Source organism: Erinaceus europaeus, chromosome X (assembly GCF_950295315.1).
Source record: "Erinaceus europaeus chromosome X, mEriEur2.1, whole genome shotgun sequence".
Classification (NCBI taxonomy): Eukaryota; Metazoa; Chordata; class Mammalia; order Eulipotyphla; family Erinaceidae; genus Erinaceus; species Erinaceus europaeus.
The window spans coordinates 62,456,117-62,469,753 of record NC_080185.1 but is presented as its reverse complement, the minus strand read 5'-3'; the positions used below and the strand labels follow the sequence as shown (position 1 = coordinate 62,469,753).

General features: G+C 39.7%; 1 protein-coding gene across 1 annotated transcript in view; it reads left to right on the top strand.

Annotated features, from left to right (window-relative positions):
- Positions 1–13,637, top strand: part of TCEAL6 (transcription elongation factor A like 6) — a 444,729-nt gene that overhangs the window by 306,098 nt on the left and 124,994 nt on the right. The window lies entirely within an intron of this gene.

Sequence of the window (13,637 nt, the reverse complement as noted above, 5' to 3'; positions counted from 1 at the left end):
CCCAGGAGCCCCTAGCCCTCCTCTTCCGGTAATGGCGCTGGCTGAGCCTGATCTGTGAGCCTAGAGTCCCAGTGAGCCTTGTCTGCCTTGTCAGATGAGGCTTTTCCACCTCTAGCTAGCAGGAGCCATGGGACAGGAAGTGTACAGCCATGTGCTGATCCCTGGCACCCGCTGGCTCTAAGGCTTCCATAGCGGGAGCAGCCATGTGCAGACACACCCGTGGGCTCAGGCCAGACAATCCCGTGAAGCTGCCACTGCCACTAGGCCCGAGCTTGGCCCCTGACTGCAGCCCGCTAGTGATCGCGATGTCCCGTAGCTGTGTCCTGGAGGAGAAGCACCAGGCTTGCAAACTGACAATGCTTTCTGCCAGAGGGCTGCAGCCAGTAGGCAGCCCTGCACCTAGTGTTACGGGACACCATTTCATTTGCTCCGGCTCCACAATGAGAGTGGGGTCTCTGGATGAATGTCTTCTGCTCACAGGCTTGGGTGCCCTGATCTCTCTCATCCTTTCTATCACATTAAATTAATAAAATATATATATATTTTTGTCAGCACTGGGGCTTCAATATTTGAGGATAACTATTTTCACATAAAAACAGTCTCTAAGAATTTGTGAAAAATATGATCGTTATCATCCGGGTGGGGAACAGTACTTTGGTGATGGGTGCAGTGTGGAACTATACCCTTCTATATATACCCTTATAATTGTATAATCTTGCCAACCATTATTAAATCATTAATAAGAATAAGTTTAAAAATATATAGAATATTGGTCAAAATAAAATTTGCTTGGTGAGGGGGAAAGGAATAAATTTAAAAAACCGAAAGTTATAGGACAGGTATAGATAGCATAATGTTTATGTAAAGTGACTCTCATGCCAGAGGCTCCAAAGTCCCAGGTTCAATCCCCCACACCACCATAAACCAGAGCTGAGTAGTGTTCTGGTATTGTGTTTCAACTTCGAGAATAGGAAGATGGAGTCAACAAGAAGGAACTGTATTAACCTAACACACCACAGAAAGCTGGTACTCTCAAAGAATTCTGGGCCCCAAACGAAGGGACTGTATAGGGACTGCAGGCTGAAAGCAGAAAGCATTCTCACAAGCAGAGGCTGCAAGGTTAAGGGGGTGTAAATTGTAACCATTGCTCAGGGTCTGGTTGCCTTGGTTGCTTTTATCTTTCCCTGCATAGCTGTGTCTGAGGAAAGTTTAGCCCCAGGACTTAGAAGCTTAATGACTTGTCAGGATAAGATACACTAAGGGTAGTGAGGGCAGTGGCACACAGCTACCTTTCTCAAGGTCTCCTATTATCTGGGGCTTCTCTCCTGCCTATAGTTTGGTTAGTTAACTCTTTCTTTCCCTGGATATTCTTTGTGTTTCCCCCCCCACTATAACTGAAAAAGAAAAAAAAAGTTACAGAGGGAAAGACACCACAGTATGGAGAGTCCTCCAATGCAATGGAGGCCAGGCTCTTAAGTGCCTCATGCACATATCGAAATAAGTATAGTAACCACAATGAACTATTTTGCTAGGCCACAAATTAAATATTTTAAAGGACATCTCAAACATAGGTCCTGAACTTGATCCCTGGCATTACATGTGCCAGAGATACTCTGTTTCCATCTCCCCTTCTCTCTCATTAATAAATAAATCTTTAAAAATGATAAGATGTGAGACTTCCAGGAGGCATGAAGTAAGGATAGCCAGAACTATTGCTCCCCCAAAACAACAAATATCTACAACTATAAATTTCAGCAAACCTCACCAAATACAGTTGAGACATCTTCAAAAGCACTGCAGCCTCAGATGGGTGCTCAAGTGTGTGGTTGGGGCAATAAGGGGTAATGTGTTGGATTAAAACCAAACATATAGAGATTAAGAGGTCCAGCAGTCATTTTCCCTCTATGCACAGCCAAGAAGGCCTGGGAAAGAGAGAGAGAGAGAGAGAGAGAGAGAGAGAGAGAGAGAGAGAGAGAGAGAATCTATGAACTTTAAATCCATGACCTGGGAGTGGGGGGGGGGGTAGGCGGGGATGTTAGCATACTGAACAAAAACACAGGACATTTCTCATGAAAAGCAGTCTGTTATGTCACCAAACTAAAGCACATATACATAAAGGAAATCTGTGGCAGCTCAGCTGGTGGCTAAATGATAAGTTGATTCCTGCTTTTCTGAACACAGCAGCTGCCAAACAGCAACCTACCAAGACTTGGTTTCAGTCTGGAATCATACAAAGAAACCATATATAAACACTACACAGATCAAGGAAATAACACAAAACATAATCCAAGCCCCCAACCCCCACCACTCACCACTCAGCATAGAAATAAAGTGAAGCCCAGTGATCACAACAATAGCACTACCAGTTGGCCAGCAATAATCAGCATAATAAATCAGCATGAACAGAAATATTACAAAAACAAATTCCCACATATGGAAAGTAGATCAATAGAAATAAAACAGAAGGCCCCCAGCTCCCCACCTGCAGGGGATTTGCTTCACAAGTGGTGAAGTAGTTCTGCAGGTGTCTCTCTGTCTCTCTTCCTCTCTATCTCCCCTTCTCTCTCAACTTCTCTCTTTCTCTATCCAATAACAAATAAATAAATAATAAAAATTAAAAAACAGATGAAAAAAGAAATGAAACAGAAGGACATCAGGAAATTATAGACATAGAAGAAGCATCAGAAAAAGACTGCAGAAAGCTTATTATGAGAACTCTCCAATTCAATAATCCAAGTACAATATGGAGAAGCATATTCAAGAGTTGAAAGAATATTTCACTAAGGTGTTAGGAAACACAAAAGAAGAACTTCAAACAAAGTCCTCTAATAAACTAGAAAACATAACAGAAGATCTTTAATCAAAGTTCACTAAGCAGTTAGGAAGCATGAAAGAAAAATTTCAAACAGAATTGTAAGGATTGAAAGAAACTTTGAGTGCAGTACAAACTCAGGTAGAAGGCATAGTAAATAGACTCACTCATGCAGAAGAAAGAATATCTAATCTAGAAGATACAATGATCCCATTCTTTCAATATATAGATGAGAAAGAGGAAAAGTTTAGGAAGGATAAAGCCACTTTCTGTGAAATTGCAGATTCCACCAAAAGGTCGAATGTAAGAGTGATAACAATTCCTGAGAAAGAGGAAAGGGTAAAAGAAACAGAGACCATATGCAAGGAAATTTTATCTGACAATTTTTTCTCATTTAGACAGTCATCTGAACATATTCATTTCAGAGGCAAAACATACACCCAAGTACATGAATGCAAAACAAACAACACTAAGGATCATCACTGAAGAACTATCAAAATCCAATGACAAAGGAAATTTTTTGCAGGATGCTAGGGAGAGGAGATAAATAACATACAAAGCTAGAGTTATGACTCTCATCAGACTTCTCTTCATAACCTATAGGCAAGGAAAGAATGGAGTATATATTCAAAGTATAAAAAGAGGAAATTCCAGCCAAGGATCTTGTATCCTTCAAAATTATCCTCCAAATATGAGGGAGAAATAAGTCTTCTCAAATATCCAAAAGCTAAAGGAATTTGCCATCATCAACCCCACCTTACAATAATTACTGCAAGGAGTCTCACAAGAGAAGAGGAAGGCAAACACTAGAAGAAGAAGAGAAGAGGAAGCAAAGGAATAAACATTTCTAAGTGAGGTGAACAGTGGGAGACTAGAACTAAGAACACAACAATAAAGGAAAGAACAATACAAGAGGAAAGGGGAAGGACAAATGAACAAAGCAGTTATATCAAATGTTGGTTAACCAAGACCAACTTAAAAATGTGTTTTATAGATGTTAGTTTATTTTTCATTGATTTAACAAGAAGCAGCAAGCCCATTGGATAAGAGGGGTACAATTCCTACCAACAGAGTTCTGCATCCCATCCCCTCCGTTGGAAGCTTTCCTGTTCTTTATCCCTCTAAGAGTATGGACTCAGGGTTATTAAGGGGTGCAGAAGATGGAAGATACGATTTCTGTAACTGCTTCTCCACTGGACATGGGTGTAGACAGGTCGATCCATACTCCCAACCTATTTCTATATTTCCCTAGTGGGGCAAGGCTCTGGAGAGGTAGGCTCCAGGACACATTGAAGAGGTCATCTGCACAGGGAAGTCAGGTTGGCATCATGGTAGAATCTGCAACTTGGTGGCTAAAAAACATTATAATGTGGGGCCAGGCGGTAGCATACCTGGTTAAGCTCACACATTACAGTGTGCAATGACCCAGGTTCAAGCCCCTGGTCCCCATCTGCAGGAAGAAAGTTTCACAAGGGGTGAAACATGGCTGCAGGTGCCTCTCTGCCTCTTTTCCTCTCTATATCCCCATCCTCTCTCAATGTCTCTCTGTCTCTATCCAATAATAAATAAATAGAAATTTTTAAAAAACATTACAATATAAAGCAGAACAAAATGTTTAATTATCAGGAATCTAAAGTAAGAGTATAGGAGATGAAATTTAGGGTCTCTGTTTTGGAAACAGCTTGGTAGTATATTTTAGATATATTCCAAGGGGCCTATGACTTCACTAATTTTTGCCTGAGCCTGACAGCTAACAGGCAGGTCAGTTAATAGTATAGTCTGGGGAGATGGTATTAGAGTTGAACATAGTACTAGAAAGCTGGATCAGGGAAGAGAGTAGCTCCCAAATATGGGACAAGTATAGAAATATTATCAACTGTAATTCCTATTGATCTGATCTGGGGCTCATATCCGGCATAGAAGCCTATTTAATCTCTGCATTCCTTTATGTCTGAGCTCATATTCTGTGGTCATAGCTAGGGATATTCTAGCTTGCACTCATTGCAGGACCAGTCTTACTTGAGTGGCAAAGTATGTTCACCTAGCCTCCTTTCAGAGAGTGGGAAAGTCCTTATCATTGTTGTTTCACATTGAGGGCAAGATCCAGTAGGGGTCACCAAGAGGGTCCACTATGTTGTTCCTGAAGGAGATGAACAATGATCGTGTAGAATGGGATCCAATAGAGATTTAGGCCAATCATATCTATGTGGAAATCCCAGGATTCCCTGACTAGGGCCCCAGAAGATGGGGTAGCCTGGTAATGACCAAGAGAGCCATCATTAAAGTGTGCCAGTCTAAGCAAGCAAGTAGACCTTAAAAGATAGCTTAATGTACCTAATGAAACAATTTCTACTGAGACCTAGATACCTTCCTCATGTACCTTCTATTACATGTCCCTCAATCACTCCAAAGCTAAACTTGTCAGACAAAGGACTACAAAAGCTGAATAAGGGCAAGAGACTGGCGTACTTTAATAATGAGTCCTCAGTCACTACCAGGCCACCCCTTCACTTGGGGCCTTAATCAGGGAAACCTGAGATTCCCACACAGACATGATGGGCCTAACCTCTAACAGATCCCTATCACCACTGTCACTGGTCATCTCCATCAGGAACAACATAATGGGCCCCTCTGTGGGCCCCTATCAGACATGGCCCTCAGTGTGGATCAACAATGGTAGAGAATGTTCCATTCTCTGAAGGGAGGTTGGTTAACATACTCTGTCTATCACCCAAGGATGATGGGTCCTGAAATTGGCACAGCCTGGAATGTTCCTACCTGTGACTACAAAATGTGAGCTCAGACCTACAGGGGTGCAGAGATCGCATAGGCCCCTGTTCTGAATATGGGTCCCAAATAAAATCAATGGGGTTTACATTTACCAATACTTAGGTACTTTTCCCATATTTGGGAGCTACTCTTCCCTGATCAAGCTTTCTAGTCCCTTTTCCAACTATGACACCATCTTCTCAGACAATAACCTGGGTCTACCTGTATATTAGCTGTCAGGCTCAGGCAAAAACTAGTAAAGTCATGGACCCCTTGGAATATATGTTAAATAGACCTAGCTTTTTACAAAATGGAGACCCCAAATGTTCATCTACTATATTCTTACCTTTAGGTTCATGATTTGTTGTTCAGTCAACAATTTGTTCTGCTTTATATCTTAACTCTTTTTCAGCCACCAGGTTCCAGAAGCTAGCATGATGCCAACCTGAATTCCCTGGGCAAAGGATCCCACCAGAGCCCAGCCTTCCCAGAGCCCTGCCTCACTAGGGAAAGAGAGAGAGAAGCTGGGAGTATAGATTGACCTGCCAATACCCATGTTCATCAGAGAAGCAATTACAGAAGCCAGAACTTCTGCCTTCTGCACCCCATAATGGTCCTGGGTCTGTACTCCCAGGGGAATAAAGAATAGAGAAGCTATCAAGGGAGAGAACTGGATATGGAGTTGTGGTGGGAATTGTGTGGAATTGCACCCCTATTATCCTATAGTCTAATCGAAATTTCCATTTTATAAATAAAAATTTTTAAAGTATGCAAGTCTTTTACCCTTATCTAGCTTTTGTAGTCCATAATTTATCTAAAAATGTTAGCCTTAAAGTGATTGAGGGAAGTGACATAGGAAGAAGGTGAGGAGAGTATCTAGGTCTAAGTATAAACTATTTGATTAATTTATAGTGTCTTTTTTAGGATTTTTTTTACGGACTTGCTGCCCTTATCGAGTTATTGCAAACTATTGTGCACTTTTACTTTAAGGTATATATTTTCCCCTAACTTATGGATACCTGTATACATGTGCTATATCTCATAGACCCTGGCCTATATCTAGGTTCTGTGGCTTTGTTAGGAAGTGAACCACCCAAAATGGGATTAAGGAGTCTTATGAGCTAGGAAAGGTCTCACCAGAGCAATGGATCTGAAGGGTTGATATCCCATGCTTGATGTCTCTGGACACCGTCCAAGATGAAACATGTAAAAGTGGTACTGGTTGCATTGATTTGGTTGAGATCAGCAGATGCTGTATGAATTGCCATGGATCAAGAGAAGTGTGAAGGAAAATGAGCTACACTCCAGAGGTTCCAAGACTGGGAGAAATATGTGTTTTATAGAGAATGAAGAAGGTTCCTGCTATCTTATATTTTAAGAAGGCAATAGATAATTGTTTTTATAACCATGTTATTTGGGAATTTGTTTTATTTTGAAAATCCCATGGTTAGGATTTAGTGTACTATAGAAGACCTTACCATAATATATGCCACTTAATGCTATTTGAAAATAACTATATCTCATATACTGACAAGGCCAGTTGGTTCTGATCTTCCTGGTCTAAGATTATAAGTGATTTAATGCTTTAAAAAAGTCATTATTAGAAATGTATTAACAATTTAAGCTCACTGTTAAATTTCAACCAGTTTACCAAGTTTAAACCTTAAGTGCTTAGATTGAAGGAATATATATTCAGAACTGGGGTCTATTCATCAAAATATTTGAGACATTCAATATATTTTCCCCTCTCATATTAATTAAATAGTGATTTATAAGACTAAGTTAATAGGAGAGTATAGTAAAACCATTCCTGCCACCAAAACTCTGTGTCCCTACCCCCACCCCACTGCAGCAGAGCTGAAAATCTACCCTCACTCTCCACCTAGAGTTTTTTACTTTGGTGTAATACTCCAAACTCAGTCAAAATCTGCTTTGCATTTTCCTTTCCATTCTTCTTTCTCTATTTCTGTTTACAAGTGGAATCATCCCATACTCGTCTTTGTCTTTCTGAAGTATCTCACTTAACATAATTCCTTCTAGCTTCATCAAGGTTGAGTCAGAGAATTTTATTCTTAATAGCTGGGTAGTATTCCACTGTGTGTATATATATACCATAACTTTCTCACCCATTCATCTGTTGTTGGGCACCTGGGTTGCTTCCAGTTTTTGGCTATTATGAGTTGTGCTTCTAGGAACATAGGTGTACACATATCTTTTTGGATGAGTGTGATTGACTCCTTAGGATATATCTCTAGGAGAGGAATTATTGTGTCATACGGAAGTTCCATTTCTAGCCTCGTGAGGGTTCTCCAGATTGCTCCCCACAGGGGTTGAACCAATTTATATTTCCACCAGCAGTGCAGGAGGGATCATTTGTCTCCATGAACTCTCTAGCATTTGTTGTATCTAATGTATGACATTCTTACAGGGGTGAGGTGGTATCTCATTGTCTTTATTTGCATTCCTTTGGCAATCAGGGACTTGGAGCAATTTTTTGTATGGCTGCACTATGAATCCAGTACTTTCTTTCAGTTTTTGTTGTTGTTGTTGTTGATAGGACAGAGAGAAATTGAGAGGCAAGAGAAAGGTAGAGAGGGAGAGAGAAATATAGACACCCGAATACCTGCTTCACTGATTGTGAAGTGACCCCCTTACATGTGGGAAGCCTGGGACTCAAGCCGGGATCCTTGTGCAGGTCCTTGTGCTTTGTACTATGTGTGCTTAACCTGGTGTGCCACCACCTGGCCCACTTTCTTGGCCTTTTGTATATCTTCTGTAGTGAATATTCTGTTCATATTCTCTCTTCACCTTTGTACTGGAGGCCAGGTGGCAGCATGCCAGCTTAAGCACACATAGTACAAAGTGCAAGGACCCTGGTTTGAGCCCTTGGCTCCCCACCTGCACTGAGGGTCTCTTCACAAGCAGTGAAGCAAGTCTGCAGTTGTTTATCTTTATCTCTCCCTCTGTATCTCCCCATCAATTTCTCTCTGTCCTATCAAAAAAAAAATGACTGCAGGAGCAGCGGATTTGTAGTGCCAGCTCCAAACACTACTGATATCCCTGGGGGGAAAAGAAAGAGAAAAAAAAGAATAAACAAATGAGGAAATAATCAACAATTTAAAACAAACTCAAAATAGTCAGAATGGATGTAAGTAAACCATAAATATCAATAAACACCCAAAATGTGAATGGCCTAAGTTCATGTGTCAAAACGCTAAGAATGGCTAAATGGATTAAAGAACATGATTCACCTATCATATGTCTTCAGGAAACTCATATCCAGATAAATGACAAATGGAAGCTTAATGTAAGAGGTTGGAGCAAAATGTTCCAAGCTAATAATTCAGGAAAAAAAGACAAGTTCAGCTATTCCATTTGCAGATAAAACCGACTTTCAGGTAAAGAATATAAACAGAGACAGAGATACTATAGAATGGTCAAAGGACTAATCCAACAAAAAGACATAACCATTATAAATACATATGCCCCAAACTCAGATGCACCCAAATATATAAAACAAATAGTTATTGAACTAAAGGGAGACATTGACAGCAACATAACCATATTAAGAGATCTTAACACACCACTCTCAGCCAGAGACAGATCATCTGGACAAAAAAATAATAAGAAAGCAGTGGTCTTAAATGAAACCATAAATGAAATGGACATAACAGATATTTACAGAACTTTCCATCCCCAAAGAAATTAATACACATTTTTCTCAAGTACATATGGAACATTCACATGGTTGACCGTATGCTGGGTCACTAAGACAGCCTAAACAAATATGTGATTATTGAAATAATAAAGTGCATCTTCTTAGACCATGATGGTATGATGCTAGAAATCAACCACAAAAAGAAAAGAAATTGCCCCAAAGTCAGGAGACTAAACAACATTCTCCTGAATAACATACAGATGATTAAGAAATCAAAATGAAATTAAGAGCTACCTTGATACCAACAAAAATAAAGAAACAGAAAATAAATTGCCCCGAAGTCAGAAAACCAAACAACATTCTCCTGAATAACATACAGATGATTAAGAAATCAAAATGAAATTAAGAACTACCTCGATACCAACAAAAATAAAGAAACCAGTTATCAGGGTCAATGGGATGCAGCAAAAGAAGTCCTGAAAGGGAAGTTCATAGCAATACAGGCCAAATGTGTATGTATTAATTGTGTAATTATTTATTAAATGTGTATTTATTAATACACATTAATAAAGCCAAGAAGTCAGTAGTAAATCATCTAGCAACACAACTGAACCAACTAGAAATAGAGCAACAAGGAGATACAATAGTGAGCAGAAACAGGAAATAGTTAAAATTAGAGCAGAAATCAATGAAATAGAAAAGAAAAAGATCATTAGCAAGATTAATGAAACCAAGAGATGTTTCCTTGAAAGGATAACAACAACAACAAAAATATAATAGCCATTGGCTGCACTCACTAAGAGAAAAAAAGGGAAAGCTATGGTATATCATTCATAAGAAAGAGAAGAAATATTAAAACAGATGAAGCAGAGATACAAAGGGTCATGGAAAAACTATTATATACATCTATATGGAAATAAATTTGGAAACTAAGAGGAAATGAATACATTCTTAGAGTCATACCAACTGTCAAGCTTAAGATACAAAGGCAGTAGATAAACTTAACAGGTTAATCACTAGTGCATAAATTGAAATAATAATCAAAAGCCTCCTCAAGAACAAAAGTCCAGGTCCAAATGGCTATACAAACTAATTCTATAAAACATTCAGAGAAGAAATAATACCCATTCTCCTCAAACTCTTCCAGAATATAGAAGCGGTAACACTCCCAAATACATTCTATGAGACTAACATCACTCTGATACTCAAACCTGGAAAGGACTTGTGAGAAACGGTTAGGTCTTCTCTTCAAAGAGCATGAATAGAACAAACTGTTTAGTACAAAAATTCTTTTCATAAATTGTTATCTACAACCACCTGTGGCCAGTAGTTTTGTATTCTTTAGTTCAGCTCCTTGCAGTGCTTACTAATCTTCCAGCAGAGACCCTCAGACTCTCTTCTTCCTTTCCTTGTTTAGGCAATGGGGAGATTGTGAGCTCTGAAGCCCAGCCCAGGGGTAGAGGAGGCAGTTCTGTCTCAGGTATAAAAGATGGGAGAAGGGTTAAGGGGGTGCGTTGCTGCCTGATGGCCACTGTTGCTAGCACACCCTTTTGCAAAAGAATAAATGCTTTGCTTCAACTCCTTATTTTTTGCCTTGATAAGTAATTTTAATTAGACATCATTTACTACAGACTCCACCAAAAAGATAAGACTACAAACTCGTATCCCTGATGAACATTGGTGCAAAGATTCTTAACAAAATCCTAGCTAATCTAATCCAACAACATATTAAGAGAATAATGTTAACCCAATTGCCAAATAATGTGATGATAACAATAACTATCCATTGTCTTCTTGAACCCTAAGACAGCAGGAACCTCACATTTCCACTGTAGAACCTATATTTCCCCCAGCCCTGGAACCTTAGGGTGGGGCCCACTTTCCCGCATGCTTCTCCCAATTCATATCAAATAATATTGCATCTGCTGATCGCAACCTTATCAACGCAACCAGTACCAACTCAACGTGCTTCGCCTCAGACTCTGTCCAGAGACTTCAGGTGTGGAATGACAACCCTTCAGCTTCATTGCTCCGGTGAGACCTTTCCTTTCATGGTATTCTCTAGTTCCATCCCTAACTTGTTAGTTCACTTCCTAACAAGGTCCCAAGACCTAGATATAGACCAGGTTCCGTGAGGTGGAGCATGTGTTCACACGTATTCATAAACTGGGGCAGGGTATATACCTGAAAGCAGAAGTACACTAGAGTTTGCAGTGAGTACACCCCAACACTTCATCTCCACTATTCCAACCTTTGGGTCCACAATTGTTCAACAATTTGTTTGGCTGTGTATGTTAACTCTCTTTTCAGCCACCAGGTTCCAGATGCCATCAGGATGCTGACCAGGCTTCCCTGGACTGAAGAACCCACCAATGTGTCCTGGAGCTCTGATTCCCCAGAACTCCACCCCACTATGGAAAGAGAGACAGGCTGGGAGTATGGATTGACCAGTCAATCCCTTGTTCAGCAGGGAAGCAATTACAGAAGCCAGACCTTCCATCTTCTGCAACCCACAAGGACCCTGGGTCCATACTCCCAAGTGGGTTAGAGAATGGGAAAACTATCAGGGGAGAGGATGGGATATGGAGATTGGGTGGCGGGAATTGTGTGGAATTGTACCCCTCCTATCCTATGGTTTTGTTAATGTCTCCTTTCTAAATAAAGAAAATAAAAATAAAACAAAATTCATACTCAACCACCTTTAAAAAGAGAGAGAATAATCCACCAAGACTAAATAGTATTCATTTCTGGGAAACAAGGATGATTCAATATCCACATTCCAATCAGGTATAATCCATAAAATGAAAGAAAAATAACATGATTTTCTCAACTACTGCACAAAAAAATATTTGACAAGGTCCAACACCCATTTATGATAAATGCCCTCAAGAAACTTGGAGTGGAAGGAAAATTCCTCAACATAATAAAGGCTATATATGACAAACTCACAGCTAACATGCTACTCAGTGGAGAAGAAATGAAAGTTTTCTTCTTAAAATCAGGACCTAGACAAGGTTGTCCATTCTCACTTCTGTTCAACATGGTCCTAGAAGTCCTTGCCATCACAATCAGGCAAGAAAGAGATGTCACCTTCAGTACTTGCTTCACTGCTTGTGAAGCTTCCCCAACCCCTGCCGCACAGATGATCCTTGCACATGGTAAAATGTGCACTTTTCACTATACAAAAGGAAGTAAAACATACTCTAACATATTTTTAAATCTTTTCTGAAAGAGCATCCGCATTATTGTTACCTCTTGATAAGCTTTATAAGAAACACTATATAGCTGGCCACGAGTTATATTGGCAAAAACTGTATATCAAGTATAGGGCAATTATTGTCCCTATGACAATTTTTGCTAGAATCATCAAATAAGTAAATGCAGAAAAACTTGAGGCTCAGTAAGACCCCACTAAATTCATAGGTCTATTTCCTCCCTAACTTGAGGCCAGATCTCATAAGCCTAATACCGGTTTGGATAAAACAAAGGACACTCAACACTTTAACAACTGATGCAAAATCTAATTGTCAGATAAAAAGTGATTGTAAAAGCTGGATAAGAGAAAGAGACTGACTCACTTAATGACAGCCTTTCTGGCCACTATCAGGCCACCCTATCAACCAGGGTCCTAGATAGGGAATCCTTACATTCTCCCATAAATAATATGAGCCTGGATCTCTGATAGATTCCTCTTTACCATCACTGGTCACATCCACTGGCAATGTCACTATAAGCCCTTCTATAGGCCTACTCAGAACCATATCATTTCTATGAAATATCAATGGTAGGACTGCCCCACTCTGCCCAGGGAGGCTGAGTCATCCTACTCTGCCACTTGAGGAAGACTAGGTCTGAAATGATCTCAGCCTAGAATGATCCCAATTGTGACTATAAACTGTGAGCTCAGTCTTCAGAGACTCATAGGTTGTATAGGCTTCTGTGCTAAATATGAATGGATGTAGGCCCTGGCTTAGATCTCCGTGGTAAAAAGTAAATTGCATTTATATATCATCTTCAAGTTTGTGAGAAACTATCTGCCATAATCTTTCTTCCTAGTTATACTCTCACTCTGACACTATCTTTCCAGACAGTATTTCTGGTCCTTCTCATGCTTTATATCAAGCTCAAGCAGAGATTATTAATACATAGACTCCTAGGAAAATAATAATAAAAATATTTCCTAGCTTCTGTCAACCCTAAAGTCCTTACATTCATCTGCTCTATTCCTACTTTATGGTTCCTGTTTATCTTTATGTAGTAACAGGTATAGTAACATATATTTGTCTGATTAACTGTAATTGGAATTAAGTAATGTGATAAATGCTACCCAATCATAAAATTATACCCCATGTATACAAAGTTTAGATGCAAAGTTTAGTGCAGCAAGCACACACTCAA